Source organism: Marmota monax, unplaced genomic scaffold (genome assembly GCF_021218885.2).
Source record: "Marmota monax isolate L192 unplaced genomic scaffold, Marmota_monax_Labrador192_F-V1.1 WCK01_AAM20220418_F8-fsc00250, whole genome shotgun sequence".
NCBI lineage: Eukaryota > Metazoa > Chordata > Mammalia > Rodentia > Sciuridae > Marmota > Marmota monax.
Window position 1 is genome coordinate 1,620,507 of NW_026693876.1, and position 17,561 is coordinate 1,638,067.

At 36.3% G+C, this 17,561-nt stretch overlaps 1 protein-coding gene across 5 annotated transcripts in view; it reads right to left on the bottom strand.

The window, feature by feature from the left end:
* Rnf2 (ring finger protein 2) overlaps positions 1-17,561 on the bottom strand; it is a 40,974-nt gene that overhangs the window by 9,916 nt on the left and 13,497 nt on the right. The window contains exon 1 of one of the 5 annotated variants that reach the window (XM_058585117.1): positions 8,578-8,594. The exons of 3 other annotated variants lie outside the window; for them this stretch is intronic. The gene's annotated coding sequence lies outside the window, so the exon portion shown is untranslated. Of the gene's footprint in view, positions 1-4,418; positions 4,652-8,577; positions 8,595-17,561 lie in introns of those variants that run through there. One more of the 5 variants, XM_058585118.1, reaches the window with a different exon arrangement.

The window sequence follows — 17,561 nt, forward strand, 5'->3', positions numbered from 1 at the left end:
AGCCTCCAACTTCTCTCTCCCCTATCTATGAAAACAGTAGTTAAGCCTCAACCAACTGGCCTTTCATAATTCATAGGAAATTTGTATGATTTTTCTTCTTTTAATCTGCCTATTATCAGTTTGTTTCAGCAGAGTCAATTATTAAATCTTCAGAGGAAAAGTCTGAACTTCCCTAGAAAACCTAATCTCCAATGCAATAGTATCAAGAGGTGGGGACTTTGGGAGGTTATTAGGTCTTGAGAAATCAGTGTCCTTTTAAGAGGCTTAGGGAACCATTTTGCCATGCTACTATCTGAGGACACAGAAGGTGCCATCTATGACCAGACTCTGAATTTGCTGGTGCCTTAATCTTTTTTTTTTTAAAGAGAGTTTTTAATATTTAAAATAAAATAAAATAAAATAAATTAAAATAAAATAAAAATAAAGAGAATTTTTAATATTTATTTTTTAGTTTTCGGTGGACACAACATCTTTGCTGTATGTGGTGCTGAGGATTGAACCTGGGCCGCACGCATGCCAGGGGAGCGCGCTACCGCTTGAGCCACATCCCCAGCCCTGGTGCCTTAATCTTGAACTTTCCAGTTTCCAGAACTGTGAGTTGTAAATTTATGTCGCTTATAAGTTATCCAGTCTAAAGTATTTTGTTATAGTACGTCAAATGGATGAAGACAGGAAGTAAGCCTCAAAACTAATTTTTAGCAATTGTTAATCTTAAAATAATAAAAACAAATTATACATTGGTTCCTCAAAATTAAAAAGAGGAGAGGTTTAAGAATATGTCCATTTATAAACATAAATTATTTACAGCAAGAGACTACCACTGATGTCCGAATGCTGGCATACAGAAAGTACTAAACATTATCAAAAGTGCAGAACCATCATTGAATACATAGAAGATGATCTTAGCTCAAAACAATATTTTTATGAAATTCATGGTCATGGAACTTAAGACTAAGTCAAGAAAACTTCAGACACTCCAGTATAGCCACATAGTCCAACTTTGCTTACAATAGTATAGTATTTTAAACCACAGGTCATTCTGCTTCCACTTTCATAGCTCTACCCTAGGAAGTCAGTTCTAATGCTGAGCTTAAAATTGCTAACTCTTCATCCTATAGCTCCCCTCTAAAGAGAAACTGATTAACATCTGATGATTTTTCTACATGAAAACTGTTTAAATTTTCAGAGACCCGATCTTTGTTTTTGGCTAACTATCGTAGTTCCTCCAACTACTTCCCATTTGACAGCATTTCAAGGTCTCTTCATTACCCTCATTCATTAATCCTGCCTTCAGTCCCAGTATAAATTGATAAAATAATATAAGACCCATTTCTCACCTATTTTTATATAGGGTGATGGACTCAAGTAAACACTTGGGGAAGTGTCAACTCTTCTGGGGCACAGAAAAACAAAGGGTCTCCAGTTGTACAAATATTTAGTAGGTATCTATTATTTATTAGCCAAGCATTAGTTTCCTAAGGTCCTTACCTCAAAATCAGAGTCTTAAAGGAAATATATATAAATGGTTAAACCATAGTATGATGAGATTAAGTCTAAGAAGGAGTGAGTAAAACATTGTGGAATTATAGAGAAGGATCAGGGAATTTGAGGAAATAAGGAAAGCTTTTACAGAGATGAAATAAGCCTTAGAAAGAAGTTACTATAGTGGTATTGGAGTACAAAAGCAATGGGGTTTTAGTCCAAAGAGAGAGCTGATGTATGAAAACAAAGGCGCCTAAAAACCAGGCATGCTTATGTTTGGAAGGCACCGGAAATTTAAAACAAGAGAGTAACATGATCCAGTAGTTTTATAGAAACTCATGCATAGTATAGAAAAATAGAAACCAACTAGCAATAAAATCGGTAAGAAAACCACTGGAAGAAAATCTGAGTGATGTGGTAACTATATGCACTAAACCATAGACCGTTAAGTGACACACAGGACAAAGGTGTAAGAAATAAGGGTCAAAGATGACTTTGTGAAACCAACCATAGTTTACTAAGGTAGAGAATATAGAAGGTGTGAGAAGAGTAGTGGAGTTGCTACACAAGTTTTAATTACTTACAGACCTTTAGTACAGAGGTCTAGTAGATAGTGAAAAAGAAATATCTCATGCCTACCTGAAGACACAATCTGTCCTTTATTTCTATGCTCAAGGGCTAAAGATTAACAGACTAGTAATCATACAGTTTGATTACCATGGACCCAAGCCACCAAGTTGTATGGATAGATATCTGCTATAGCAACTGTCTCTTTGAATCAAAGTGAAAGCTGCAAACTTCTCTTGGCAGAACTCGTCTCCTCTACATGTTCTTACTATAATCCTAAATTATCATGCTTACTAAAATTACCTCAGCTATTATGGGAAATTTTGGACATGTCAAAGATAATATCTCTAAGAGAAGCTCGAGAAAAGTAAGGAGAGAAAGTACTGAAAGTACAATGGCTAGCCTTTTTTGATTGGTATGCCAAGGCCTCAAAATGAAACTCTGGCTTCAAAACAACATCCCTGAAAAATTCTCTTGCAAAAGCCAAAGAAACCAAACTCTCTGAAATCTGCTCTCATTATATATAATACCAAATACTTCATACTTTCATTTCATCATCTACCTTCTATTCCTCTTTATTCCCTCCCCTAAAAGCCTAAATCAAGATCACTCTTAAGAAAATAACCATTGACTACACACCCACTTGTAACTGCTACAGTGCTGGGTAAGCCAATGGAAACTAAATTAAGACACAATTTAGGACTGAGTTAACAATCAAAGCCAACAGATGTGTGGAAGAAGGTTTAAAAAAATGTTTATAATATTCAGCAGGGACTAGAGTGAGCAAAAGTAGGGTAACACTTATATAAGGCCTTATGTAAGTGTTTTTCCTTTCAAAGTTAGATTAGGAGTAACATCAGCAAGTTGGCAAAATAGAAAGCCTTAGACCCTCCTTTCTTCCCACAAACACACCAAGACAGATAGATGCCCTTTGTGAAAAACCCAGCTCTGGCACCCCTTCTGAGTGCACAGTCACCCACATGGGAGCTGGTATGAAAACTTCAGACAACTCCATGTCATAACCCCTACCCTGTTAGGAGGAAACCTTCTAGCTCCCAGCTTCTCCCTGGGGAGCAAGAACACAAGCACTGCACACACCCAATGATCCAAATTTTTCTGGGATCCTTTCAGAAGACTGACTGCTGTCTACCCTATCTTGGGAGTGCTGAGAGCTAACCCAGGAGGGATCAGTGAGAACAGAGATAGAAGTTCAAGTGGATGGTGTCACTGTAGTCCTTTCTCCCCTGGCTCAGCAGAAGAGAACTGATGAAAAAAAAAAAAAAAAAAAAATCACAGCTCCTAGCTTCTCTCTGGGAAGAAAACAGTTGTAAAGATCAAAGACATAACTTATCTAAGTAATGGCTAAGAAAACTGTCTTGCTTGTCTTAGAATGCTGGAGGAATCCAGAATACTCCAAACATCTAGAGACTACTAAGGACAAACACACAGACTAGACTAGCACAAAGATTTGTGGGGCCCCCACAATCTTTGGTCAGGCTGATCAGTTATATACGGTTTTGCCCAATCAGTGAGGCTGATCAGGCTGTCTTCTGGTTTCTGCCTTGTCCTCCAGCCTTTCAGACTGTAACTATTACCTAGACCATCCATTTTTGTTCTTTTCCTCTTCTCTATTTATGTTAGTTTCTACATTTATAGGTGACGCTCAAAGTTTACTCCTAGGACTGGGGATGTGGCTCAAGCGGTAGCGCGCTCGCCTGGCATGCGTGTGGCCCGGGTTCGATCCTCAGCACCACAAACAAACAAAGATGTTGTGACTGCCGAAAACTAAAAAATAAATATTGAAAATATTCTCTCTCTCTAAAAAAAAAAAAAAAAAAAGTTTACTCCTAACAGGGTAGGGTTATAACATGGAGCTGTCTCAAGTTTTCATACCAGTTCCCATGTAGGTGATTGTGCACTTACCAGGGGTGCCAGAGCCTCCTAACGTGTCTGTGCAAGGGCAGTCTGTGAAGACTAGGAAAGGTGGTTTAGTCTGATGCACAGTGTTAAGCAAAATGAAGAAATAGGGAGATATATTCAAAACAAAAAAATAAAACACATCTCCAGAAACTGACCTTGATGAAACAGAGCTATAATTTCCCTACCAGAGAATTTTAAATAACTGTCCAAAAGCTTTTCACCAAGGTCAGGAGAATAATGCATGAACAGGAAAAAAAAAAAAAATCAAAATAAAGTACCAATGAGAAAAAAATGATGCTGAAAAATAGAATTTGCTACCATTTGATAAACTAGGATAACAAAGGCTTTGGAGAGGTTTTTGGTCCTTTTTTCTCTCTCTCGTTATATCTGCATCACAGTGTTTATTTGTATCGAGAGTCTTAAATAGTACCCCATGGATGCTATCTTACCTGACAGTGTAGCAGATGATTCTGAGACCAGAGAGGGAGGAGGAAAAAGCCAACCTTGCTGATTGCCAAAACAATTATCTCAACTGTTAAGAACATGTCAGCAGTGTAGATGTTTTACTGGCCTTCCCTTTAACCTAGCTAAAAAAGAGTGGCAAAAGAGGAACTGAGAACAAAAAATTCCATTTTTGCCTTGAGACACAATTCACATATACAGAGGTGGCTATAAAGTCTACTCTTGAATGAAGAACATGATAACACACACACACACACACACACACACAATTTCCACTTTTAGCAGTCACTGAAGATAAACTCTCAAGAAATTTTCTTTCTTTGCTCTAGGTCAATAAAGTGCTTCATTTAAATTTAACGTAAATTCCACTCTTCCCAAAATCTTCTATAACCTTTTCTCTTCTTTGGCTTAGTGAGAAGTTGCGTTTCTGCTTGTAGTTCTCCCTTGCTCCAGCCAAGCCAAATGTAAAGCACACTTAGCTTCTGCTTTTCACGTCTGAACGGGGACTTCAATCAACAGTATTTGAGCGTCACCTATAAATGTAGAAACTAACATAAATAGAGAAGAGGAAAAGAACAAAAATGGATGGCCTAGGTAACAGTTACAGTCTGAAAGGCTGGACATAAAGCTGAAACCAGAAGACAGGAAATGAAGTATCAACAAAGTCTCAAGGATTCTTTTCATGGACCTGAAGATTTGTGCCACATAAAAGAATAAGATCTAAGTCTGCCTGAGACCTAGAGAAGGACAATCCCAACAAACTAAAAGGCCTACTTGGCTTTTCGCTTTTTTTTTTTTAAACAATTCTGGAATTGGGCAAAACCTTATCTAACAAGGACTTAGAAGTTACTTTTGCTAAATGTACTAACTCTTTACTTAAACCTGCAAATCTTCAATAGGTAACTAAAAACAAGATTAAAAAATGTGCAGGTCTGCCTCCATTTCACACCTATATTCTTTGCTCTGAGTCATTCTGTCCTGCACTCACTTTGGATTCCAGGGAAAAGGTCTATGACAAAAACATCTTATGATGAGGTCAAACCACACCCTAGGCAACAGCAACTTTCTTTTGGCCAAAGGCAAATCCCCTCCTGACCTATCCAGAGATAATGATCAAAAGGACCACAGTATGACCAAGAATACTTGACAATGCAAACTTTTAATTTTTTATTCTAATTTGTTATATGTGACAGCAGAATGTATTACAATTCATATTATACATGGCAATGCATACTTTTGCCCCGCTCTGTTCCTTATAATCTGAAAGCTCAGGTGAGTATCTCTGAAGATAGGGCTAACACTTATATCCCTTGTCCTCATGGTATAACTAAACTTTTTAAAGTTCCTTTCCTGCCTTCACTACTACTCCTTCTCTTTGATTGGCATCTTGAGATGGGTGACAGAAACTAGTCCATTGGGACCCCTAGAGGAACCTTCGCCATTAAACTCCAATAACACTTATTCTATGAAACAAGTGTTCAGTGAGCTGAAACAGAGAAAGCTTGTATTACAGTGAGAAAAGGGCTGAAAACAGAAGAAATGAGTACAACAAACAGATTCTTTGTTTCAAAGTTACTTTTCTTACAGGGTTACAACAGCGGGGACTTCCTTAGCAAGCAGGTTCAGGTTAACTGAAATCTCTGCTTTCTGGAAAACTGACCCATTTCAAAGTTCAAGTGGAATATGTGGCATAAGGCACAAGTGTCTCCACAGTGGTTTGGCATGCATGGTCTGTGGTGGCCTGGTTCTGAAGGCTTGTCCAAAACAATGCCCTATCCCATAAACTTTCATTCACAGGACCAATCCCTAGTTACAGCAAGTTAATTGTACTTCTGAATAAAGAATACCTGACAACGGAAACGTGTCAAAAATAAACAAACAAATAAATAAAATATGTGGAGAATATATAAATGAAAAGTAACATTGGTCTGTCTGTACTAGAAAACTTCAGAAGCAGAAGCAGAAACAAAATAAATCTAATAAGAATTAGCCACAGTGGAGGGAAGGGTTGTGGTAGAGTGCTTGCCCAGCACCTGTGAGGCACTGAGTTCAATCCTAGCACCACATAAATAAAATAAAGTTTAAAAAATTTTAAAAATAAGTCAGTAGATTTTGAAAAGCAGGCAGCTTTAAAAAAACAAAGGGGAAATATCAATAGGATATTCAGAATGCTCATCTGGAAATCCCAACCACTCAGAAGGCTGAGGTAGGTGAATCCCAAGTTCAAAAACAGTACCAAAAAAAAAAAAAAAAAAAAAAAAAATCAAATGAGTTAATGCAGAGGCAAAAGACACACTGTCATACTGTAATGGGTTAAAGGAAATATCAAAATTGAAAATTACACATTGTTTTTAAGTGAATAAAATAAAAACACTAAACACTACCTTACCAAAATATATGTGATATGCAGTGAGACAAATTTCACTCAGAAATATTTATAACTTATATTTTTAAATAATAAAACCACAAAGTTGGAAAAAAAATGAATTAAGCACTAGAAATCAGAAAAAGAAACCTAAAGGGGGAAATTATCAATATGAGAGCAGAATTCAAATAGCTTAAAAAAATTGCTGAGATTTTTTTCAATTAAATCAAAGAAATGAATTTTTAAAAAGATTTTAAAATTCTGAAACAATTAACATTAAAAAAACTATAAAACATCTAGAGGAAAAGAGGGTAGAATGTCAAATTCTATTGGGATGAGGCAGCTTAAGCCAAGACAAGAAAGGTTCCTATTTAACCTCCTTAAAAAAGTTTTAAATTTCTCATTTTTTTAATATTTATTTTTTAGTTTTCAGTGGACACAACATCTTTATTATTTTATTTTTATGTGGTGCTGAGGATCGAACCCAGCGCTCTGTGCATGCCAGGCGAGTGCGCCACATCCCCAGCCCCCAAATTTTAAATTTCTATTAAAAAAAATAAACAAAAGAAATCATAAGCAAATTCAAAAGATTGGCAATAGAGAAAAGTATCAACAACATGTATAATAATCAAAGGCCAATATCCATAATACAGAGTCATCCCCTAAAACAACACTTCTGACACTAACACTAAATGTGTGTGTTCTTTTTATATCAGCAGATGATTCTTTAATTCTCCAGATACCACCGAGTGTCCAGTGATTCAATTTAGTTCTGACACTTAACTGCCTAAAGTTAATTCAAGACCCCATTTAAGGGCTCAGTCCACAGACTGCCCCCACCTGAGACATTCTTTCCAAGTCCGGGCCTCATGTACTTTTGACCAATTGCCTATGTAAGAAATTAGGAAGTCCCACAATCCCCTCCTCATATTTGATAATTTGCTAGAATGGCTCACAAAACTCAGGAAAGCACTTTATTTACATTTACCAGATTATCATAAAAAATATTACCAAGGATAGACATGAACAAGCATCTAGCTGACTCCTCACCTTTAAGAGCGGCCTATTATATGTCAAATATTTCAAGGCACTTAAATTTTGATATCATAATGGCACTCTCAGTTTCACTATAGCACATTTATAGCCTCTAAGCTTCTTGAAAGATGGCTGGCTATATCTTACCCACCACAATATATACTCAATACCTTTTAATGTATCCGGTACATAGCAGTTATTCAATACGTATTTTGCTTAAAAAAAATAAAAGTGACTAAAGGAGTTCAAACAGGCTTCCTTAACATTTCACATTTCCATGGTGAAAAAAGTCACATTAACACAGGAGTTAAACATTTTTTGCAGTGTCTTGCTTTGGTTTTCTGCTTTAATAGTTTTTGGTCAGAATCCAGTGTGTACAGTTTCAGTGCCTCACCTCTCAGGTGCCTGCCACAAGAACTGCATCTACATCCCACATGCACCAAATACAAAGGCTGCCATCAAGTGCCATATCAACCTAGAGCTCTGTCCACCTTACTGCTTTGACAGTGCAAAGATGTAGCTTTGAAGAACTTTGCCAAACATTTCCTTCACCAATCTATGAGAAGAGGTATGCTGAGAAAATGATGAAGTTGTCTAAACTCTTTGAGAAAATCACCTTCAGGAAGAAAGATTTTTATTGGCTGTTTTAACAGCTTCCCTCCATGATTAGCAGGCTCCACTACTATAAACCTGTGGTGAAGTCAAAACATCATGGCAAAAGAATATGGCGGAACGAAGTTGCTCACCTAATGGCAGCCAGAGCGGGAAGGAGAAGAAATGGGGGTAAAGGTGTTTCCTCTCAATCCAGTCAACCTGACAACCTAGACTCACCATCACACTCCTGCAGAATATCAAGAAACCAAATCACAATTACTAGGAGAAGAGGCTGAACACAATGGAGTGTGTATTACACTTAGAAAAAAAAAATGGATCAATTATTACTAGACCCTTGCAAACTAGTCACCGAAAAAAATGACGTGTGACTTGAATGAGATGCATTACCTGAATAAGGAGGTGAAATCTACCAAAGATGTGTGACAAACCTGCAGCATGTTGGGGTTGCCTTAACCTTTCTACATGTTGCACCAAAACATCCGCTTAAATTTACATTGTAATTGTACAATGCCTTCGAATAAAAACTTTGCTACTAAAAGGAGGACAGGTGTAAAAGAAAACAAAGATTTAACAATGAACATATTTTTATGTTTCTGTATGATCAGGTATTTCTGAGCAAAGAAATTGTCCTTCAAAAAACAAGCCTTGAAACATAAGATGGAACTGACAGAGATCTGGTTCTCTGGTAGTACAATATTTATTTACATTTCAGAAGGGTTGAAACCCCAGACTATGCATATATTCTAGGGGTTATAAATTCCGAGACTTGTCTGATCTCCCCTGGGTATTTATATTTCAAAAATTAAGAACCTAGGATCTTCTTGCCCCTTCTGTTCCCAAGGAGAATTTGTATATATTAGAGAGTAAAGGTCTATGTACCTCTCAGGGGCTAGGGGTTTTGTACAAGAAGTATAAAGTCCCCAAGTTCAAAATTTCTGGATCCTGACCTACCAAATGAATATCCTATTGTCATGGCATTGACCTGAGGTAAGAACTAAAGCAAAGGGGAACTGATGAGGAAACTCCTGTGACATTATTTTGTCCCTGCTCCATACAGTTTGTCTACGTTCAGGTTAATATAAAGAAATGTATCTATAAAAATAAATAAATAAAGTATTATGTCCATCTACAACTAAAAAATTATCTAAAAAAATAAATAAATAAAAAAGGGCTGGGATATAGCTCAGTAGTAAAGTATCTCTGAGTTAAATCCCCAATACTAAAAAAACAAAATGTGGTGTGTGAACTACTGAAAAACTTGTATTTGTATACTAGTTCAATTACATTATGGGTTAATCTTCTGAAGACTAATCTGGGAATATAAACACCAATCATAACATTTTTTTCCATATATAAATACTCATTTTATGGTACCTGGTAAACAAAGTAATATGGAAGCTCCAGAAAATATAATTTCTATTCAACCTCTAAACTACAATCCTTAAGTACATCAAAGAGTATGAAAAAACTTCAGTCAAGTCTATAGAAGCAAAGTGCAACAAAAAATAAAGTTCACGGGGAAAAAATTGAAAATGTATGTTCCTATTCAACTCTTTTGAGACCCTAAAACTCTCAAAACCTCTAACTGGGCCTTACATTTGTTCCCAAGACCATTTGAGGAAACAAAGATCTATTAAATCATAAATTTCTCAACAATAAGGACAAAGAACTTATTTTAGGGATGTCCTTATATTATGATACAAGAAATGAGACAACTAGAAAGTACACAAGTCAATCTACAAGGGTTTGCATTTTAGCTCTGGAAGCTATTAGGTATGGCTATCACAAATTTGTCAACCTCAGAAATCTTTTCTTTTTAATCTGCAAAATTATAAAAATTTGCAGGATTCTTGGCGAAACTGAATGAGATGTTCATATTAAGTGCTAGAACATTACATAAAACTAAAAGGGTATCATCGCTTAACATCCTTATTTCTTAGCCCTCTGACACATAGAAAACTAGAAATAACAAAATATTTAGCCACTTGCTAACTCACCAAGATTTTAGCCAGGCATGGTGTACACAGAGAAGCTAAGGCAAAAGCATCACAAGTTCATGGCCAGACTGAACAACTTAGACCATCTCAAAATAAAAAAGATCTGGGGGTACAGCTTGGTGGTAAATCCACAGTACCACCAAAAAAAAAAAAAGGGATTTTACATTAATCCTTTCAAAAAGAGTACTTTTTTTTGTTTTGTTTTTGAGAAGAAAATACTGGAAGTTAAGAACTAGAAGCTTTGATTATATACCTCATAATACAGAAAGGCAATGAGTAGGCTGATTCTAAAGGACTCATTCAAAAATTATAACAAAAATTGTCAATGCAGATTTGTCAGTTGTCTGTTAATAACCTGTATACCAAAGATTCCTAGAAGATTAGGGGGAGAGAATTTTTTTTTTTTAATTGTAGATTTTTTTATGTGGTACCGAGGATCGAACCCAGTGCCTCAGCGTGCAAGGCAGGCACTCTACCACAGAGCTCCAGCCCAAGCCCAATGGGAAAGAATATTTATTGAACAGAGATATTTCTGGGTTATATTTCATAAGAAAATTGTGGATTCTTTATAAAATGTTTCTTGAATTATCCCTCCTCCCCCAAACACACACTATCTTTGAGGAGAGGAAGATAACACTGCTGCCTAAAGGACAAGAGCAGAGAATACATGGCCTTTATTCTTTGGTCAGACTTTCAATAAACCAAAGTCTCAAGTGACAGACTATAGCATCTGTTGGGTCACCATGAACTGATACCTCAATTCTTGGATGAGAGTCTCAAGTGAATATTTTCAATAGCACAGGTAGACGATAAACACATGTTAAATACCAGATGGGCAGAAAAAAAGAGATGACATGTCTATTGTAAAATTTTAGGAGTCTGAACTACTCTTACCAGAGTAGTTGAAGGAATAGGCAGCCTCCAAGGAACTTCCAGATTAGATGAAACATTGTTCTCAAAAAAGGAACTTTAAAATAAAATTTAACTTATTTTGAGCTAAATTCTCATGAGTTCTGTGACTAAAAATGTTTACCAGCTGCTTTAATCATAAAAATTGCCTGGTATATTCAGAGCATCTAAAATAAAACTGTAGTCCAATATGAGTAAGCTATAAATTATACCCCTTGAAAGGGAAGGAACTTAGGTAAACAGGGTTATTTAGAAATGTCTATTACACTCTGAAGAATGATTGCTACATCAGTTTTCTATGGCTGCTGTAACAAATTACCAAAATTTGTTGCTTTAAATCAATAGTACTTTATTCTCTTACAGGTCTAGAGATGAGAAATTCGAATTCAGTTTTCACTGGGCCAAGATCAAAGTGTTGGCAGTGTCACCTTCCTCCAGAAGCTCTAGGGGAGAATCTGTTCCTTAGCTCTTTCAGCTTGGGGTAAGTGCATTTTTTGGCTTATGGCCATATCATTCCAGTGTTTGCTTCTGAAGTCATACTGCCTCCTCTTTTTTGACTGTAATTTCCCTTTGCCTCCTTCCTCTTTTTTCCCCCCACATTTTTTTGGGGGGATGGGGTGGTGGTGCTAGGGATTGAACTCAGGGCCTTGTGCATGTGAGGCAAGCATTCTACCAACTGAGCTATATCCCCAGCCCTTCCCCCACAATTTTTATTGGTGTATTATAGTTATACATAATGGTGTTCACTGTTCATTATGCAAGCTATATAAAAAAGTATAATTTGGCCAACATTCCCCACCAGCACCCTTCTTGATTTGTTTTGTTCTTGTACTAGAGACTGAATCCAGAGGCACTGAGTCACATCCCTAACCCTTTGTATTTATTTAAAAAAAAATATATATATATATATATATATATAATTTTTTTTAGTTATACACGGACACAATATCTTTATTCCCCAGCCCTATTTATTTATTGAGACAGGATCTCACCAAGTTTTTTAGGGCCTCACTAAATTGCTGAGTATCATCTTGAACTTGAGATCCTCTTCCTCAGGCTCTGTGAGTCACTGGGATTACAGGCATGCAACACAACATCCAGCAGCATATGGATATTTGCAATGACATAAGGACACATGCACTGACATTCAGAGTCCACACAGGTAATCCAGAATAATAGCATTTCAAAATCATTAATTTAATTACTTATGAAAAGCCCCTTTTTCTGGATTCCAGGGATTGTAATGTGGTTGTCTTCAAGGTTTCATTTATCAGCTTACCACATTTGACAAGCATAACTATAACATACCAATGAATACAACCAGTTCTCCACAGACAATACTAAAATCTTTATCCTGTATGTGATTAGTTTCCTTAATTTGTTTTTACACTGTGAAATAAATATCAGAAAATATAATCACTTCTAAATTACTTAGATTATCCCATTTTCCTAGGGAGCATTTTTCTTCATTAGAGATATGCTTCTCTAATTACTAATAAACAAAGAAAACTAAAAAGTTTCTATTTTTTATTTTTGGCAATACTGAGGATTGAATCTAGGAGTGCTTCTACCACTAAGCTATATCCCCAGTCTTGGCTTTGTTTTTCTAGACGGATGTCACTAAATTGGCCTTGAATTTGGCAATCTTCCTGCCTCAGCCTTCCAAATAGCTAGCTGGGATTACAGGTATATGCCATGGGCCAGCAGTTTCTATGTCTTGAATAAGCAAATTTTTCCTTAGTTAAAACATTGCTTGCTTACAGAACACAGGTGTTAGATTTTAGAAATGAACAAGACTAGGCAAATCAGGGAGCTATAAAAAATTCTGAGTAAGCAATCCAACTGCTATCATAACATTGCCTGCAGTGACTATCACCTCATAAATACCACTTTCAGCATTTTAATCTAAAACTACAGCTGTAAGACAGACACTAATTTCTGTAAACTTCTAAAAACACAAATAGTTATTTCCTTATTAAAAAAGCGCCATTGTACTGAACATCTGGAATACTCATCTAAATTAGTTTTGGCAAGCTAATAGCTTCTTTATTTAAAAAGGTAATATAATCAATTCCTAATTGGATTATATATCTTTCCCACACTGTGGAATACAGTACCAGGAACACAGAACAGGAACCATTTAAAGGTGATTTTACAACTCCTCATTATTCAGTTTTAATTAAGTTTTTGAGTATTAGTAATAAATTTAATGTTTTCTATATCCTAAAGTTACTGTTACAAGAAAAATATACGCTGTAAGATTTTTAAGGCTTAGCTTAAAATGCAGACCTAGATTATTTAGTGTGATCTGTGTCCTTTTAACATATTTCTCCTATCACCATTTTCTCTCTTCCAATGAGGTACCCTTTCACACACATATAGGTACTTTTGTAGTAGTCCAAATTTAGTCTTCCTTTAAGGTTTCAGAACATACCTATTAAGGTCTAACACTGGTCAACACAGTTATATTAGCAGGAGTCTTATTTTCCTTCTGTCCCTTTGCCTATCCCTATTGGAAGCTAACAGACTTATAATAAACAACAGTTGAGGAGTTGAGGAAGCATTTACTGAGGGCTTTCATTGTGATAGAAAATGAAAACCTCCAAGAGCTTACTGGCTTAAGGGAAAGGACAGTCCGGGAACATACACTTTTTCAATACAATTTGATAAATGTTACAAGAGCAACAAAAAAGTCAACTGGGGGAGCAGAAATTAAAACAGGTTTCCTAAAGAAAGGGACTCCTCTCTTGGAGGAGCAACTGAAGGGTTAATCAAGTGAGGAAAGAAAAGCTGCCCAGAAGGACGAATATAACAAGTAATAAGCAAAGGCAGAACTCAGCATGGTGTGTTCAGGAAACTCCAATCAGTTTACTATGAAATGAGTCAAATGAGGGCGTTAGGGAGTAGCTTGGGGGTAAGGCTGAATAACTGAACTGTGGATTACATCAGGGAGACCTAATATGCCATAGAAATGTGTCAGGAAAGATTCACAGTACAACAAGGTCAGATTTGCATTTAGACAGAGCAGTCACCTCTGGCCAGAGTGGAGAATAGATTAGAACTGTTAATAATGATGCCAGAAGCAGTGGCACATGCCTATAATCCCAGCAATCTGGGAGGGTGAGGCAGGAGGACCACAAGTTTAAGGATATCCTCAGCAATGAAGAAAGACCTTGTCTCAAGATAAAATGGGCTGGAGATGTGGCTCAGTGGTAAAGTTCCCCTGGGTTAAATCCCGAGTTAAAAAAAAAAAAAACAAAAACTATTAATAGGATGAATTAGGAAGGCAGAGCTCAAAAATACTTAAGAGGGCAAAATACAAGGAATATAGAAAATAAGAAAGAAGTGCTCCCAAACTTGTGGCTGCAGAGGTGTTGATGACAGAAAATAAGACAGTAAAACAAGAAATGGTATTTTTACTACATATGTACATATTAGTGAATGTTCTAATCAGAATGGGAGGAAAGGGAAAGTGAAAAAAAATGAATGAATTTATCCAAGTTGAAGGGGGGGCACACAAAAATCAGCTGCATTTCTGTTCACTAACAATGAACAATCTAAAGAAGAAATGAATAAAAAATCCCATTTACAATAACAAAAAATAATAATAGAATATGCATCACATAACCATATTCCAGTAATGACAGACTATATACACACTGGTGGTCCCACAAGACTATATCACCTAGTGACATCGTAGCCACTTTACTTTGTGTAAGTACACTCTATGATATTCACATAGTGATGACAACTCCTGCCAACTCATTTCTCAGTAATGTTCCCAATGTTAACTGGTGTGTGACCGTACTTAAATTACTTAACCAAAGGAGGCAAAATAAAGTCTGTACAGTGAAAATTATAAAACACTCCTGAAAGTAATGAAAGACTAAGTAAATGGGAATACATCCTATGTGCATAGGCTAGAAGATTTAATATGAAGATGAGAATAGTACTCAAAGTAATCTAAAGATATAATGTAATCCTAATGAAAATCCCAGTGCCTGTGTTTTGCCTGTCTGGTATCCCCAACCCCAAAAATACTGAAAACCCCATCCTAAAAATTCTTACCAACTCTCAAAGGACTCCAAATAGCCAGAATAATCTTGAAATAGAAGAATAAAGTTAGAGGACTCCGATCTCTAGATTTCAAAACTATTACAAAGCTCAAGTAATCAAAATAATGTCCACTGACAGAAGAATGGATAAACAAAATACAGTGTGTGTGTATATACACACACACATATATGAGTGTGTACACATACACACACACATATATGTATAGTGACATATTGCCCTGCCCCAAAAAAGAATGGAACTCTCATACACACTATTACCAAAAACCTGGAAAGAATTATATACTAAGCACAACAACCAACATAAAAGGACAAAGATTATATAATTCCACTTGCATGAGGTGGTTAAACCAGTCATGTTAACACTCAGAAAATGGAACAGTGTTGGGCTGGGGCTGTGGTTCAGTGGCAAAACACTTGCCTAGCATGTGTGAGGCACTGGGTTCGATCCTTAATACCGCATACAAAAAATAAACAAAGGCATGCTGTCCATCTACCACTACAAAAAATTTAAAAAGAAAGAAAACAGAACAGTGGTTAGCAGAAGCTGGGGAAAGAACGCAGTAGGATCTTACTATTTAATAAGTAGAGTTTCACTGTGGGATTATGGAAAGGAACAGTGGTGATAGCTATCCAACAAAGTGAATGTAATTAATGTCACCGAACTACAGAAAATATGACAAACTTTGTCATGTATATTTTATCATAATAATAAAATAAAAATGTATGCCAGGCGTGGTGGTGCACACCTCATATCCAAGTGGCTTGGGAGGCTGAGGTAGGAGGATGCCTCAGCAACTTAGCAAGGCCCTAAGTAACTGTGCAAGACCCTGTCTCAAAATAAAAAAGGGCTGGGGATGTGGTTCAGTGGTAAAGCACCCCCTGAGGGGTTCAATCCCTGGTACTCCCCACCACAAAGAGAAGAAAAAAAGGAAGTGGTATAACATTTTCTAGAAAGAAATGGAAAGCTGAATTCCCTTTTGGACTTCTTGAATATAAGGTATATGTAGGTCACCAAGAAAACACACACACACACACACACACAGAGCCTTAAAGACTTTGAATTACAGACTCTCTGTATCTGGCTAAAATGTAATACTTCAGGAGGTCTAGGGAAGAATACTTTTCACTTTCTAGCTTTTAGAGAATATCTACATCTTTTGGCCTTTGGCCCCTTCCTACCTCAAGGAAGACAATACTATCTGGCAGGGAAAAAAACCTACATTAAACCTGCAACAACTCTTCTGAGACAATACCAAAAAAAAAAAAAAAAAACACACACACACAAAACCAAAGTATAAAATATAAAGGACACATTTAATAGAATTCTGTGAAGAATATGTGGTTATTATGATTGTTGTAATAAAAACAAGACAAACCAACCTATCCTATCCAACATACATTCCTAATAAAGGAGAAATGGCAGACTGCTCCAAGGGATAATAATAAATATTAATCATAACTCATGAAATAAAAGTTAACTTACCTAGCTACAATGTTACAGCTAAATAAGAAGAAAAAATTCTGGTGTTTTGTTGTATCACAATATGACTAACGTTAATAAAAATGTATATTTCATTTTGGATTATAATATTTTATCAATCTAAGATACAGTAAAATATCCCATTTATAAATTCTAAACTTCCTTTTGAATTAAGTCTTCAACTAGAGTAGATTGAATAATGGCCCCCCAAGACATCCATGACCTAATTCCCAAAGTTTGTGAAAGTTACTTTACATGGGATAAGGTATTTACAGAGCCAATGTGGTTAAACCAAGAATTGTGAGAAACTTATCCTGGATGATCTAGATTTGGCCCAATATAATTACGAGGGTCCTTATGAGTCAGACAAGGTGATATGATGACAGAGTAGAGTCAAAAAAGGAGACATGATGAAGGAGGTAGACGTAGTAAAGTGAGAAATCTCAAAACACAAAGTTGCTGCCTTGAGAGAGATGAGGGGCCACAGGCCAAACGGTGTAGGCAGCATCTAAAAGCTAGAACAGGAAAGGTATTCTCTCCTAAACTTCCACAAAAAAAAAAAAAAAAAAAAAAAAATCAGACCTTCCAACACCTTAACTTTAAACTCATAAAACCCATTTTGGACTTCTGTCAGAAAGTAACAGAATAAATTC